Source organism: Triturus cristatus, chromosome 12, assembly GCF_964204655.1.
Source record: "Triturus cristatus chromosome 12, aTriCri1.1, whole genome shotgun sequence".
Taxonomy (NCBI): Eukaryota; Metazoa; Chordata; class Amphibia; order Caudata; family Salamandridae; genus Triturus; species Triturus cristatus.
The window spans coordinates 651,732,392-651,748,548 of record NC_140595.1 but is presented as its reverse complement, the minus strand read 5'-3'; the positions used below and the strand labels follow the sequence as shown (position 1 = coordinate 651,748,548).

Below are 16,157 nucleotides of genomic sequence, written 5' to 3'. Positions count from 1 at the left end.
CTTTTTTCTCTGCTTTGTAGGATCCGCGGTGTTTTGGAGCCACACTTTACTTCTGGCATCCCGCACTGCACGGTTAAGGAAAATCCCTTCCACAGCCCCTCTTTATGGAGGTAGTTCACCCAACCACGGCAGGGCATCCATGTAGAAAATTAATATACAATCAATCGCCTGAAAGCATTGTCGGGGAACTCGACGAGTTGCCGACACACAGGACCTTTTTTTCAAAACTCCTCCACATCACAGTCAGGTACGCTTGCCTGACGCGTTTCGATGTAACAATATCTTTCTCACTGGCTTGGTTGAAAACGAGTGGCAGAACAGGCTTGTTTTTATTTGAATAATTTAAATAGATCCCACCCATTCTGACATACGGATCTGGCAAAGGAATTGACAACATTAATATTCAAAGTATTGAGTATCCCAATACCTCTGACTATGTTGCACTTTTTGTAGAAAATTCTATTTGATTAAGCCCTGTATAAGCGGTGCTTAATAACTCTTGCGTGAAGGAATTCATGATGATGCCTACAGAGATTGTAAACATCATATAGATCTATTTCAATGTACAGTACAAATCTAGTGAAAACCTCATATAAGGTGCATATGCTTCCTATCTTTTCTCAAGCATCATTAGATAACGGAAAATAACATCCTAAGAATTCAAACACAGCCCCAATGATAAGTAAAAATGAAGAAAAATAAACTAAGTGTGCTACCCTAACTGGTCACGATTTTTATTTTAGGAGTTTTATATAGCGCTGGCCAGGCCCGAGGGTATTGAAGTGCTTTACAACAGATTATAATGCAGGAGTACCAAAATAAGGCATAGGTATACATATTGGTTCTTAAAGTCCCGGCGTGTGGTGCGACAAAGGAGGTAAGGCAGTCCTGGGAGCCTTGCACCCTGTCTTGAGCGGGACCATTTACAGGGAGGAGGGTATCAGGGAGGGTGTAGTGGCACTTGGAGGAGGTAGTTGATGGTGACAATGTGGCATGGTGCTGCAGAAAGTCGGCAAGTGCCCAACAGTGAGGGTTAACTGTTCGGGAAGGCACGGTTGAGGAAGACGTCTTTTAGGAGTTTTTTTAATTTTACAAAGGACGGGATAGTCCTAATGTGAGCTGGGATGGAGTTGCAGATTTTGGGTGCATTTCCAGCGAAGGATCGTGCTGCAGTTTTTTGTTTGCGTGTTTTCATAGGGATGAGCAGTAGGGAGCTGGAGCTCCCGAGGTTCCTTGTCTGGCCGGCCTTTTTGAGTTTGGAAGCCAGGTATTCCGGTTTCCCTATGTGGAGGGCTTTGTGCACGAGGCAGGCAGTTATGAAGCTGGCACCCATCTCTACTGGGAGCCATTTTAGTTATTTGAGTGCAGGTGCAATGAGCTCAAATTTCCTGACTCCAGTGACCATTCTGGCTTCTACGTTTAGAGTAGTTTTGAGTGGGATTTCGCTGTACCAGTGAGGATAGCATTTCCATAGTCGAGTCTGGATATCACCAGGGATTGGGTGGCTTGTTTGAGGTCTTTGGGTTGGATGAAGGGTTTTATTTTGTTGAGAAGCTTCAGATTGAGGAAGGCACTCTTCGCGGAGTTTTTGATGTGTCTGTCCATGTCCAGTTTAGGGTCTAGGGTGATTCCTAATGATTTTATGGAGTTGGCCGGAGTGAGCTTACCGTTGAGAGCATCAATTGCTTTGATCCATTCCATGGTTTGGGGATTTTCTTCTTTGTTGGAGATGAGGAGTAATTCGGTTTTGTCTTGGTTGAGTTTGCGGTGGTTTATGGCTAGCCAATGCTGGACTTCTTTGAGAGTATTGTTTAATCTCTGAATATCTTCAAAAGAGGAGGTTTCCAGATAGATCTGGGTGTTGTCTACATATAGGTGGAAGGTGATGTTGGCTTTTTTAAGAATGGCGGTGATGGGCTCCATATAAATGTTGAACACTTGAGGGGAGAGCACTGATCCTTGTGGGATACCTCTGTTGACAGGGTGTGAGTCGGATGTGAAGGTTTTGAGTTGTTTTATTGGGAGCGTTTTTGTAAGAAGGAGGAGAACCATTTTAGGACCACCTCTTCAGCTCCTACTCTGTCTTGCAAAGCCTTGATGAGTAGATTATGATCCACCGTATCAAAGGCTGCCGATAAGTCCAGGAGGATGAGTAGGCAGCATTTGTTGGTATCTAGGGATTTGTGCATGTCATCCACGATGTTTAGGATCGTGGTCTCAATGCTTTAGCCTTTTTGGAATCCCGATTGGTGGGGATCTAGTAGGTTGTGGATGTCAATGTGCTGAGTTAGTTGTCAAAGAACGTATTTTTCAAGGATTTTTGCAAGGAGGGGAGGTTGGAAACGGGTCTGAAGTTGTTCAAATCATTGGTGTCAAGGCCAGGTTTTTTCAGGAGAGGTGTGACTTGGCCGACTTTGAAGAGTGACGCCGGAACTCAAGGAGCTGTTAATGATCTTGCACCAGAATGGAGCTATGGAGAGTTGCAGATTTTTAGTCAGTTGGGTGGGTGAGATGCGGGTTTGGAGGTGGCGATCAGTTTGAGAATCTCGTTTTCAGGTATGGGGTTGAAGGATTTCCAGGATTTTGTGGGGTGTTTGCATGTGTTGCCTTTGGTTTCTGGGGGTGGGTTAGTGCATGAGGGGTTAAGGTTGATGTCAAGTGAGAGCTCAATATTGAAGATTTTGGGGCAGATTTATGTTCCCTGGCGCATCCCTGCAAATCAGCATGGATGCGCCAGGGAAGATGCGTCATGCAAGTTTGCCCTTGCGCCACCGCAGATGCGCCGCATTTACAATGCGGTGCATCGTGGCGCAAGGACAAGCAGATGCTTGACGTATCTTCCGGCGTAAGGTTGGCACAGTGCTGAAGTTGTGTCGCAAGCGCGACACAACTTCAGCACTGTTCCAACCTACCCCATACCTAACATGGTGCATCAAGCCTTACGCCTGCTTCAAGCAGGCGCAGGGTTTTGACGCATCAGCGTTGGGAAAGTGATTCTTATCTTATAGATTTCACTGAGTCACTTTTCAGGGGTTTCCTGCAACGGAACGCCCCCCCCCCCCTGCGTGGAAACGCTCACATGAAACCTGACGCAGGTTTCATGTGGCGCAGGGCTTTACACCGTGACGCATCTCCATAGATGCGTCACGATGTAAATAGGGCACAACGTAGCGCAGGGTTTACGCCGCCGCTGCGTCACAAAAGTGACGCAACGGCGGCGTAAAAGTGGCGCAACTCCAACATAGATCTGCCCCTTTGTCTTTCAAGAAGTTGCATATATATGTTAACTTATATGAACCCACATTTCTTCTTCACTGTTCAGACTGTGTGGGGTAAGGGTCCTCAACTCTATAATATATATAGATTCCAATTGGAGTAAAATACTCACCCTACCCCCTCCTCTCTCTGAAATAGGCATGTGATCAATACAGTAGAAAACTTCATTGAAAAAGCTATTTCAGGGAACAGTTAAGGTGATCCTCAAGAACCAACATATATTTTAATAGGGAATAAATTAGCAGCTTTAAGAACCCTACATTTACTACACGGTTTTCCAGCAACATTTTCAGATGACTCAGCAGAATGTGGTCTACAGTTTTTAGAAAAAATTGATATTATCCAGAAAAGCGCAGAAGGTCAGTTCAAAATTAGGTCAAAATTCATCCCCAAAGCCTCATTTGACATGATCGACAGCCATGTCATTTGAGAAGTCATCAGTGATGTCATCAGTGATGTCACTAACCGTATCATGAGTGATGTAATATGTGAGGTCATGAGCGGTGCATTGCGGGGGCGTGAGTTTTAGTTAGCTGAGCTAACTATAAGTGCTGAATTTCTATGGTTTTGTATGAGTGAAACCTAAGCCTAACTATAACGTCTCTCCAACCTTTGGTTTTTGACTGAATTTCTATGTTTTTTTAATTCCATTTCCTAACTATAACATCCCTGTAACCTTTGGTTTCGTCAGTGAATTTCTAAATTTTTTAAATGCTAATTACTAACTATAATGTCCCTGTAGCCTTTGTTTTTTTTTCAGTGACTTTCTAAGGTTTTTTAAATAATATTTTACAATTATAACGACTCAACAAACTTTATTTTTTAGTGATTTTTTCATTTTTTTAAATAGTAATTCCTAACTATAACATCCATATAACTTTTGATGTTTTATGTTAATTTCTAAGGTGTTTTAAATTCTGTCCCTAACTACAACATTACTGTAACTTATGAGTTTTTTATAGTATTTTAAGTTTTTTAGTTTATTTTTTTCTATCTATAGTGGGTCTTTAACATGTATTTTTATAACCTTGTATTTTCTTTAGTGGCGTAATATGTGTTTTTTGTCCTTTAATTTTTTATATGCACAAAGACATCACGAAAACCGCGGTGGCAATGCAAAAGTCGCATATTATTGAAAACGTATTAAACATATACATAGACAGAGTTTACTTAATATCATACACTAGTTGTTCATTACTGTAGAGTTTAAATTTGAGTTTGTTTGATGCTTTAATGAAAAAAAACCACTTTGAAGTGGTGTTTTATATATTCGCGGTGAATCCAGAGACCACAGCACTATCTGTAGTCAAGAAGTGTGCATGATTATTTAAAACTTAGAAACACACACTTACACATATTTTAATTATTATTTGAAACAAGTTTATTAGTGTACTCTTTAACTTTTATTAGAATTTTTCAATTAAATGCCTTTTACTTGGTGTTTTGCATGATCGCAGCGACGCCGGAAGTCACAATGACTTCGGTAACCTCGAAGAACAAGTTTTGTGGTGAAGTCCATAACACATAATTATACATATTACATTGTATAATCTACATTTGGGGTTTAATATCAGTCGATTAACCTTTATGTTTGACTACTTATTTTAAATGAAATATTATTGTGTTCAATTTCCGGTCTTCAGGATGATGCTGATCATCAAGATGATCATGTGACCGGGAAACAAAGAAATATGATGGGATGCTACACTTTTCAACTATAACATTGGGAAGAATACACCCATATACCTTTCTGGTTTATTCTCTGAGAGCCCTTCAGTGAGACAAGGTGTCTGCAATTTTCTGGTGTAATTTTGACAACTTTATTAAACGAATGGCAACTTAGACAACAGAACAACAACAGGTGGAAGACCACGAACAACAGGAAGTCCAGGAAGTCCAGGAAGTGGATTCTGAAGAGTCTGAAGATGAGTGGCCTCCACAGAAAGAAAAGCAGCATCGCATGAGAGTTCTTTGCAATTCCTTCTGGAGAATCGAAAACTGAGGCAAAAATTGTGCAATGCACAATTTGTGATAAGAAGTTAAAAAATACTCTTGTGGAACAACTTCAATACTCTACCCTCTGAAAACTTTCCACAACAACCGATTGAAAGCTGCAAAGAGACAACAAGAGGCTGAACGTCCATCTACATCTTTAGTATGTGCAACAACCCCTGGACAAAGAGTACCTTCTAGAGTTCAACAACACCCTCAAGAAATCGCACCTGAAAGTAGCCGGGTGGCTACTTATATGGACTGTGGAGCTGTGGTTAGTACTGGTGAGCAGAGCATAACACCTTTCCGCAACAGTTGCAAGACTCAAAAATGTTGATTTTGTACTTGGGTCCTTGCAGTATTCTCATGTTTTAGAGAGCTTCTTCAAGTTTTTCTACTGCCAGTGGCAGTAAATTTATGCTTCAAAAAAGAAAACAAAATTAATAAGTTGAAATATCACCAAAATAAAACTCCCCAAAAAAACATTTTTCAGTTATAAAAAAAAACTGAATGAGTGTATAGGTATCTCTATATTATTTGAAATAGTGAATGACTGGATGGGTGGCGTATTGAAGAATGAGCGAATGCAAGAGTGGTACATGGGTAATGGAATGAGTGCATGGGTAGTGCTTGAGTGAATAGATGAGTGCATGGGTGGTACCTGGTTGATTCGATGAATGTCTGAGTAGTGCCTGGGTGATTGAATGAGTGTAAGAGTAGTGCCTTAGTGAATGGATGAGTGCATGGGTAGTGCCTGAGTGAATGGATCACTGCATGAGTAGTGCCTGAGTGAATGCATGAATGTATGACTAGTGAGTAGGTGATTGGATGAGTGCATGAGTAGTGCTCGAGTGAATGGATGAGTGTATGGGTGGTGCATGGGTGAATGTATTAGTGCATGAGTAGTGCCTGAGTGAATGGATGAGTACATACTTAATGCCTTAGTGAATGGATGAGTACATGAATACTCCCTGAGTGAATGAATGAGTGCAAGGATACTGCCCGGGTGATTTGAGAAGTGCATGGATACTGCCTGAGTGAGGATGAGATTATGGGTAGTGCATGGTGATTGGATGAGTGCATGGGTAGTGTATCAGTGAATGGATGAGTACAGGAGTATTACCCGAGTGAATGGAAGAGTGCATGAGTAGTGCCTGAGTGAGTGCATTAGTGCAAGGGTACTGTCTGGGTAATTGAATAAGTGCATGTACAGTGTCCACTCTTATTGTTTCTCATAGTCATAATTGTATTTTCTTTATTTTGTAATCTTCGCAAATGTCCACATATATTTTTAAGAAGTGACTTTGTCCTCTTACCAGTAGCTCTTTTTTCTTTCATAACTTTTTCTGCATTTTGCTCCTTTTGTAACTCATTTCTGCAGAGATACTGTAGTTGCTTCTGTTACTTTGTCCTCCGAGCTTTTGTAAGCATTCTAATGGTGTGTCGTTATGTAGATGTTGTTCTGTAGAAACAAAACAAGTATCTTTAAATTGTTATGGGAAACAATCTTTACTATGCAGTTTTTACATGGCAATACCATCACAACGCGGTTGTTACATCGACCGTGTTGTTACCAGGCAGTGCCATTACAACACAAGTCGTTACAACAACTTGCGCTAGATGGCACTCTAGACTAAGGAATAGTATGATTTACTATTACAACACCTTGCCTAGTGTTGCACACACTGGAGTTGGAATAGTATATCATACTATTCCTAATTCCAACACGCCATCGTTGTAACGACTTGGTTGTAATGGCACTGCATGGTTAACAATGCGGTTGATGTAACGACCGCGTTGTGATGGTATTGCAGTGTAAAAACCACGTAGTAAAAGTATATATTCAATTTTTACCCTAGCCAACATACCTCGGAAGCGTGCTGGCTGGTTATGTTCTATGATGCTGAGAGTTTTCAAAGAAATACAGCAGGCTAGCTCCTCAAATTAATAGGGTCCTGAAGAAAGCCAAAAGAAATAGATGGAGCTGGCTGAATCATGCAGACAACTTCACCCTTTTAGGATGTGAGAGACCGTCACTTCTCTTCCACGTCCATCATTAATTTTTAATCCTGCTCCAGGAACCCTATAAATAAAATTTGATTAACACCAATTGTACTGGTATCCTGGAGGTAGTTTTAAGGTTTTCACTCACTCACCTCACCTCCTCACTTCAAAACCAAACCCACTGTGCTGTAATCAGGTGTTTACCTAGGAGGCACTCGGCGCCCTAGGAAGGGAACCCATTGATGAAGCAGGCCACCAACTAGGTTGATGGGTCAGGGTTCTTTTAAAAACCTTATTGGTTTTTCCACAAGGGAGACTACCTCTATAATACAAAACTAATCATCTTACCACCACAAGCTTGATTACTAGGTTTGGCAAAGAGGGTTGAAGTTTCATCAGTTGCTGGCTTTGGTTAAATAAATTGTGGATTCCTGAGCTCCTCACCTCATGATTGTGTGCTGTGGTGGCAATGACTTAGGCATATTGACTGGGGTAGGGCTAGAATTCCAAATAAAAGAGAAACCTTTTCAGAACTGATGTCGCTTTTCCCTCATACTGTCTTGGTGTATTCTAATATATGCCATAGATGGAAATGGAAATGGTCAAAACAATTCTGTCCACAGATTGACAAAGCCAGGAAACATGTTAATAAAACTGTTTCTGCATTCCTCCGAGACCATCGCATGGGCTGTATCTATAAAAACATTCTGCGTTTGGACATGCATGTAAATTATAGAAATGATGGAGTGCACTATACAGATGAAGGTAAAAAGGGTGTTTCTAAGTAACCTGAAACTCTGCATCTGGTCTTAAGTGTAGCAGCCATATACACACAACCAACACAATGGCTCTTGTCAGAGCCACCCTAGTACCCGAAATATTGTGAAGTTTTTTTCTAAAGGTTTTTTTTTTAGTTTTGACAATCTTCGTGACGGTGTCGCGATCGTCACAAATAAATTGCAAAAATAGAAAACAAAAGCAGACATTCAATGGCCACCAACACATCCAAAAATAATATGTAAAAAAATCCTTTCTCAACATTGCACTACACATATTGCTATATACATACATCTTTTAAAGCATGTTTAAAAACCATCTTTCAGACCTATTTTCCATTTTTGAGGTTAATTGGGATGTCGCGATGACGTCGTTAACTGTGATTATTGTGCCTTTTCCATAAAGTCTAAAACACATTTATCCACACATATTACAGTATTTTACACACTAGGGGTTTCTTACAGTATTCTCCATAGTCATGTTTTTCTAAAGAGTTTCTATAGAAACCATCTCTAAAACCTACTTTCTGTTTCCGCGGTGATGCCGGAGATTGTGATGACGTTTGAGCCTGCGATCATTGCGGATACGTTATGAAAATGCAAAGCAAAAGCAGCAATTCAATAGCCACCACTACATTCATAAATTATAACCATCTTACTAATTCTAACCATCACACTGGATAAATCACTATCTAATTAACTCTATAAAAACATTTATCACTATCTCACTATCTCTATACCATTCTGCATTAATGATTCACTCTGCTATGTAAGTGCATGCATAAGTCTCTGAATGGGTCTGTCACTGCATATATAAGTCGGATATCAGAGTAGACTCATGAGTCTTTCAGTAAGTGTGTCACTGGCTGCATAAGTCTCTGAGTGCATCTCTCTATCAGTGAATGTATGAGTGGAAGTATAAGTCTCTTAGTGACTGTGAGTCAGTATGTGATTGTCAGACTGGATCTGTTACTGGGTCCATCAATTTCTCAGTGGGTCTCAGAGTGGAACCATGAGTCTCTCGGTGTGTCTGTGAGTCAATACAAGGATGTCTGAGTGAGTCTTTGACTGGGAGTGTGAATGTCTGAGTAGGTGTTTGAGTGGGTCCATGAGTGTCTGAATAGGTCTGTTTAGTGGGTGTAGGAGTCTCTGACTGCTTATGTGAATGGGTACATCAGCCTGCGACTGGATCTATTAGTTGGTGCATAAGTGTCTGAGTGGGTTTTACTATCAGTGGGTGTGTCAGTGGAAGCAAAAGTCTCACACTGGATCTGGAAGTGGGTGTATGAGTGTCTGAGTGGGTCTGTACATGGGTGCATCACTCTCCAAGTGAATCTGTAAGTGTGTGCATGAGTACCTGAATGCATATGACAGTAGGTACATCATTATATAAGTGGGTATGTTACTGGATATATAAGTGTGTGAGTGGGTAGGTGAATGGGTGTATAAGTGTATGAGTGAATATATGAGTAGCTACAAATGTGTGTGACAGTCACCGGCTAGTGTGTACAAATTAAAATATATACTTCTTTTATATTCACCACCAATATTCGTGATGACTTCGGTAGTAGCCACGACCATGCAATGTAACACGGGGGTCATGCTGGCAGTTATGTTGTCATCACAAATATGGTGTTTGATTAAAATAATCAATTTTGGACACATAACTTGTGTCACTATCACTAGGCCTGGGCGGTAAATTCCATTCCGCTCGTGGAATGTGTGTAATTTTTCGCGTTCCACTGAAAACGCGGAATTGCCAAAAATTCCGCAATCCGCGGCTTCGTGGACTTTTTGCTTGTTCGCGCTTTCAAAATGCGTGTTCGTGATATATTCCCCCCACCCCGAGCACGCAAACAGCGTTCGCGAACAGGAAAAAAGCATTGCAAACGGGCGGAAAAAGCAATTCCATGTGTTCGCGGAATTTCTGCGTGGTCGCGGAGATTTTTTACTGTTTCGCGGAGCTTTGCTTAGCGCGACTACGCAAATTCCGCCCACCCCAAACTAACACCCCCTTTTCTCAAACATGGGGTCAGAGCATCTCCACTCTGATCCCTTAAGTTAACTTTTTCATAAATTTTCAGCCCCGATAACTGTTCCCGATCAATAAAATGGTGGCCGCAACTTTCTTTTCAGGTTCCGTCCAGCCTATCAGAGCATTCCCGCACAGAATTGTCGTGAAATATCCACAATATAGCCTTAGGGAAACACCCAATAAACCCTTGAGGGCTTGGGCAGATTTGATTGAAAAAGTAGTGTGCCAACAAGGGATTTTGTTTGGAAAGGTTAGGTTGTTTTGTAGATTATGGAAAATTAATTTTTAAATGAGTTCAAAGCTGATACTCAACCACATATTATTTAGCTGAAATAATCAAAGATATACAACACACACGGGGTATCTTTTTCGTGAAAAAATCACTGATTTTTTTATATAAACAATCAATAAAAAGGAGTACAAATAAACAATTGAATGTGCAGTGTAACATGAAAAGAGAAAGACTACATTATCCATTTCCACAACATCTATGTACAGTTGATTGCTCTCCTAATATGAGATAGATCTCTGTGTTCTTTATTGGATTGGATATTTTGTTTCATGAACTGTGGATAACATTCAATTCTTTCTCTTTTCATGTTACACTGCACATTCAATTGTTTATTTGTACTCCTTTTTATTGATTGTTTATCTAAAAAAATCAGTGATTTTTTCACGAAAAAGATACCCCGTGTGTGTTGTATATCTTTGATTATTTCAGCTAAATAATATGTGGTTGAGTATCAGCTTTGAACTCATTTAAAAATTAATTTTCCATAATCTACAAAACAACCTAACCTTTCCAAACAAAATCCCTTGGTGAAATATCCACAGCCAGAAATATCACTATAATTTGTGGCATACATTTCCCAAAAAGTACTGAACAATTCTACACCAAATAGACAAAGCACACTTCCTTGAACCAACATCTAACTGTCTGCCACATTTGGTGTAAATCAGTTCAGCAGTTTGGGCTGTAGGTGTGGCTAAAGTTTCCTATAGGAATTAACATTACAACGCACCCTTATTTCATGCCCCAAATTTTCAGTCCCCACTGCATAGATCACCCCTAACCTTTCCAGGACAACCAGAACCTACCTTGATACTTTTTAGGGAAAGTTTTACATAGTCATTTCCCGAGTAAAACCATAGAGAAACCAAAAGTAATGTTTTTTTTCCCCTTGTATGAAATGCAAAGCATGCAGAAGAACTGTTAAAATCAAGGACTACCCAGCCCCGGGCAGAGATACCAGAAAACCCATAACCAAGTTGCTCAACTTTAATACCTGCAAGCAATTACCAACCAAGACAACAGTTATCCAGTTGTAAGACATTTTGCGTCCCTCCACAAGAGCAACAGCAATCTCTTACGTTTTTATTGCATTGATCAAGTACCTATTCCCGAAAAAGGAGGGGATAGGTTGAGGATTTTACATCAACTAGAATCTAAATATATTATAGAGTTGAGGACCCTACCACACATGGGCTAAACAGTAAGGAGGAAATGTGGGTCCAAATAGGTTAATGAACACAACTATAATTCCACTTGTCTCACTTCCCACAAACAATTACTTTTACTGTAGAAGGTTTTTTCTGATTTGTGTGTAATATTAGATTGGGAGAAAGGGACGCGCACGTTACAGTAGACAATCACAGGATTTGTATGATACAATGAAAAAGTTGTAACCCTTGTATATTTCAGAATTGGAGCAGGTACTTTTAGGAATGTCATCATGTAAGAACCATCAAGCATTGCCCGTTCAGGGCTTAATTAAATATAATTATTGATTACAAAAGCACAGCAGTTAGAGTCTATGCAATCTCAGATATAAAATAACCGGATGGTATGAGCTGCTGCTGTGTGCGCCCCCAAAGCTTTAGCATTTTGTTGGAACATATTCATTCACGGTTGGCCTTGACCGTGGGGGGTAGAACCATCCTGCGACTACTGAAGGAGGCTGCGGATTGGAACTGTTCCTCCCTATATTGCAGCACAGCAACTCAAAGTGTGTGCGCCCCCAAAGCTTTGGCATTTTGTTGGAACATATTCATTCAAGGTTGGCCTTGACCGTGGGGGGTAGCACCCTCCTGTTAGTACTGAAGGAGGCTGTGGATTGGAACTGTTCTTCCCTATATTGCAGCACAGCAACTCAAGGTGATTGTAACTTGCGGAATGTTTGGGATATATTGTGGACATTAGAAAATGCTTTTAAAACTATAGTTGCACTCACGGACCTACTTAAGGAAGATTAAAGTGCTCTGTATGGGACTACAGTACCCAGCATGCAATAGACACTCATGCACTCAGCGTAGCCCACTTGGGGCAGTATTTTAATAAAGAGCATGCTTGAAATCAATGTTCACGAAACTTCCTGTGAGTGCTAACATGACCTTTGATAAAGAGGTGTTTACCTTGAAACGCGTCAGGTCGGAAGCGCAAATCCTGAATAGAGAAGCAAGTTAGCTTATAAAATAACCGGATGGTGGTACGAGCTGCTGCTGTGTGTGCCCCCATAGCTTTGTCATTTTGTTGCAACATATATATATATATATATATCTATATATATATAGATATATTCCATTCAACCTTTTTTCCATTGGATTCAGGTGAGACACGAATCCGAAAACAGGAACGGACACCTCTTATTTAGTGCAATTTGTTTTATTTTTGCTTGATGCGCTATGCCGCCATGACGCGTTTCGGTCCCCCAGGACCTTGATCACATGACGCGCTGACAACACTCCCCCATTTTTAAAGTGCTAGTGCAATAAACATAGATATATATAAATATATTTTCATTGTTGCGCAAAAAGCCGTACAGGCTAGGTTAGGGATCCTCAAAGTACGGCCCAGGGGGCCACATCGAAGACTCCTGACCTTTAAATGTGGCCCCCTAGTGAACAGCAGCATTTGGCAGCTGTTTACTTGCCAGAGTACGAACATTCAGAAAGCTGGACAAGCATTTATTTGCACATTGAATAAAGTATAGGAAAAGAAGCAAAAAGGGTGTCCTGCACAACTTATCTTCAGGAATACCTTTAATTTTACAGTCATCTTGCACTAAACATGTAAAAATGTCATTAACATGCAGTAGTGTTTCACCTTAGTATATCAGATTATATCACTGCTTTGAAAGGCATTTATTATAAGCAATAATTTTCAAACATGAACTTAGAAACATTCATGACTCCCCTTCTGACAACAATGCCTTTACTAAACCAAGATGTGTCATTTGTTAGGTGCACCCTCTGCGTTGTTTAGTTTCTTATTATAATTGAAGCAACAATATAGTTTATTAAACGAACCAGAAGAGATGGTTTTGTACCGCACACATCCTCAACTCAAAGTGCTCTCTTATGTGGTAATGAAGAAAAAACAGGCAAAGTGAAATAAAATAATTGCCTTATGATCGCACGATTTGGTAAAGTGGGGAAGCCGGAATTGATAAACAGAATTTCTAGTTTCACATTGTACAATTGAGCCACTAGATGAGTATCTATTTTCTTATTATGTTTTACATCAAAAGTTAATCATTTGTATTTAATTCTTGGCACATGAGGTAAGAGTGTGGGTGGCAGATAGAAGCCACATGAAACCTCAGTTTTGTTGTCCACCCATGAAGATGCTTTGTTTCACTTTACGTCCATGTTACCCACCCAACCCACACCTTGCTGGTAACAATGTGGCCCTCAGTCATGCCACACACCATACTTTTAGCCCCTGGGGAAATCTTTGCAAGTATCCATGGGGTAGATATAGATGTAAGATTAAAGACTTTAGTCCTACTTTTATTTCTGGCCTGTCCCGGTTTTTGGCTCCCAAAATCTGGTCACCCTACTCTTTTACCTCATCACTTTTTTACCTCAACCCTTAACTTTGGACAATATTTTTAGGTCATGTATATCTTTTTCAGAAAAGTTTTCATGGGTGGTTCACAGCTGTAAGCTATCAATGTTTACTCCTATAATGGAAGTGAAGATTACAACAGAACCGCACTATTGCTACTACCACTGACTAATATTTTATATACACTAGTTTCAAGCAGGCAAAACAATCACAGTTAAAATTTCCTGCATCCCATAAAAAACCCTTTCTGGGATTGGTCTTATCATTACTTTTGTTGTTTAAAGCATGCACTCCTTCCACGTCAATAACACTTGAGGGCCTAAATTATTTGATAGCACATTCTCTAAACATACATTTCTGATGTAACATACGATCTGGTGTCCGGGATTCCCTGCTATGGAATCGGATCCCAGTGAAACTGAAGCATTGCGTTGTATGAAAAACTTTTGCTTTTGTGTCCAGGACTCCTTGCCCTTTAATCACTCAGTGGAATTGAAACATAATGTAATATAAACATAATATGAGAAAATTATATTTTGCTTCTATTGTTACATTTCAAGTGATGACATTCACAAATCATTCCCTTTTCTGGCTTATTACGTCACCAGAGTCCCACCCCTAGTATCCAATTGCCATTAATCAATCAAAGTCACTAATTAACTTTCAGTGCCCCCTATGAATATGTTTTAATGGCTAAAGTTATATTAAGGCTGCTACATAATAAAATGTAATTCAGCCAAACTATGGGGCCCATTACAATGGCGTAACAAACACGACCGTTACGTCATCGTAACGTGAATTACCCACCGCCATATTATTATGGTGGTGGGTATCGCGGCAGACGGAAAGCCTGTCCGCCTCTTTTCCGCTGGTCAGCAATCGTTACGATTGCCGGCCGGGCAGAGCAGGGGCTAATATATGGTGGCGGTGCTTAGCAGGCACCGCCAGCCATATTAGGATGTAGAGATTTTAAGGCCTTTCCATGGCAGCGATGCCGTCATGGAAAGGCTGGCAGGGATTTGCTTTGGGGGCCCGTTGCGGGCCCCCGTGGAGGTGCACTTGGGGGGTACCTATGATACCCCCCGACATGTCCATGCACAAGGTGTCAGGCACCGCGCGGTGCCTGCCACGTTGTGAATGGAAATGCACAACAAGGCATTTTACCATTGCGGTGGGTGCTGCTGCCAGCAGCACCCGTCACAATGATAAAATGCCAGATGCGACCGCCGCGGTGGCGGTCACATCATAATAAGTGGTGCGGGACCGCCGCATGGCAAGCGGGCAGTCCCGTTCCCGCTCAGGTCCGCCCGCCATCCTAATAGGCCCCTAATTGTTAGGAGGGTAAGCAAGCTCCAGGCGCCCCTAGTGAGACAAAGATGATGAGGCTATACAGGGTGTAGGAAGGTGGATATCTGACTATGGTTACCCCCAAATTTTTGCCTAGTGTCTAGCTGGTTTTTCGACTTAGTTGGCCTGAGATCCTGCCATTCAGGGTCTCAGGCTGTCTGCTCTCTCCTTAAAATGGACTCCATGTACCCTAGGTGCATACACAATTGGTAAGGATCACCTTATTGGACCCTGTACAGTGTACCCTAGGTACCCAGGGCATAGGTGTACCCTAGGCCTCCCAGGGGCTGCAGCATGTATTATGCCACCCCTGGTCTGGCCTTCCCATCAGACACAACTGGCTGATCACTCAGCTGGGGCAAGGTCGTGTAATCACCCCTTGGTTAGATATAGTATATCTATATCTACCTTATATATAGACACATGTGTACCTATCAGCCACTCCTATGGCAGGCCTTAACAATCCTGGAGGCAGAGTGCTTGGTAACATGTGAGATGGTGCTCTAGCATGAGCTGAGCCTGTCTGCAGCTTTCGGAACCATGTCCTTATAGCTGTTCTATGATATAGCCTACCATATACTCTTAAAGTGCCTTATAATCTTAAACGGTTATGGTAACTATGGTTTGGCTGTATCAAAACATGTTGTGTAAGGTGTCTAACACTTTGGAATAATACCCCCATACCATTTCTGGTGATGAGGATATTATTCCTCCCTTCTAGAGGGAGAGACATGTTAAAATCCTACTTTGCTGTTTAACTCTAACCAAAGCCTCAGCATCACAAAATGGATGCTGCTGCCACAGACACAAGTCTGACCTCCTGCTGCTGGGAGTTATCCCGGCAAGGGAGGCTTAGACAATAGGTTTCCTGCTTGGGGAG

General features: G+C 41.2%; 1 long non-coding RNA gene across 1 annotated transcript in view; it reads right to left on the bottom strand.

Moving 5' to 3' along the window:
- Nucleotides 1-5,498: 5,498 nt before the first annotated feature.
- The window catches only part of LOC146776480 (uncharacterized), a 32,089-nt gene continuing 21,430 nt past the window's right edge, over nucleotides 5,499-16,157 (bottom strand). The window contains exons 2-3 of the long non-coding RNA XR_014972196.1: nucleotides 6,585-6,730; nucleotides 5,499-5,688 (exon numbers count right to left, since the gene is read on the bottom strand). This is a non-coding gene — a long non-coding RNA (uncharacterized LOC146776480). The remainder of the gene's footprint in view (nucleotides 5,689-6,584; nucleotides 6,731-16,157) is intronic.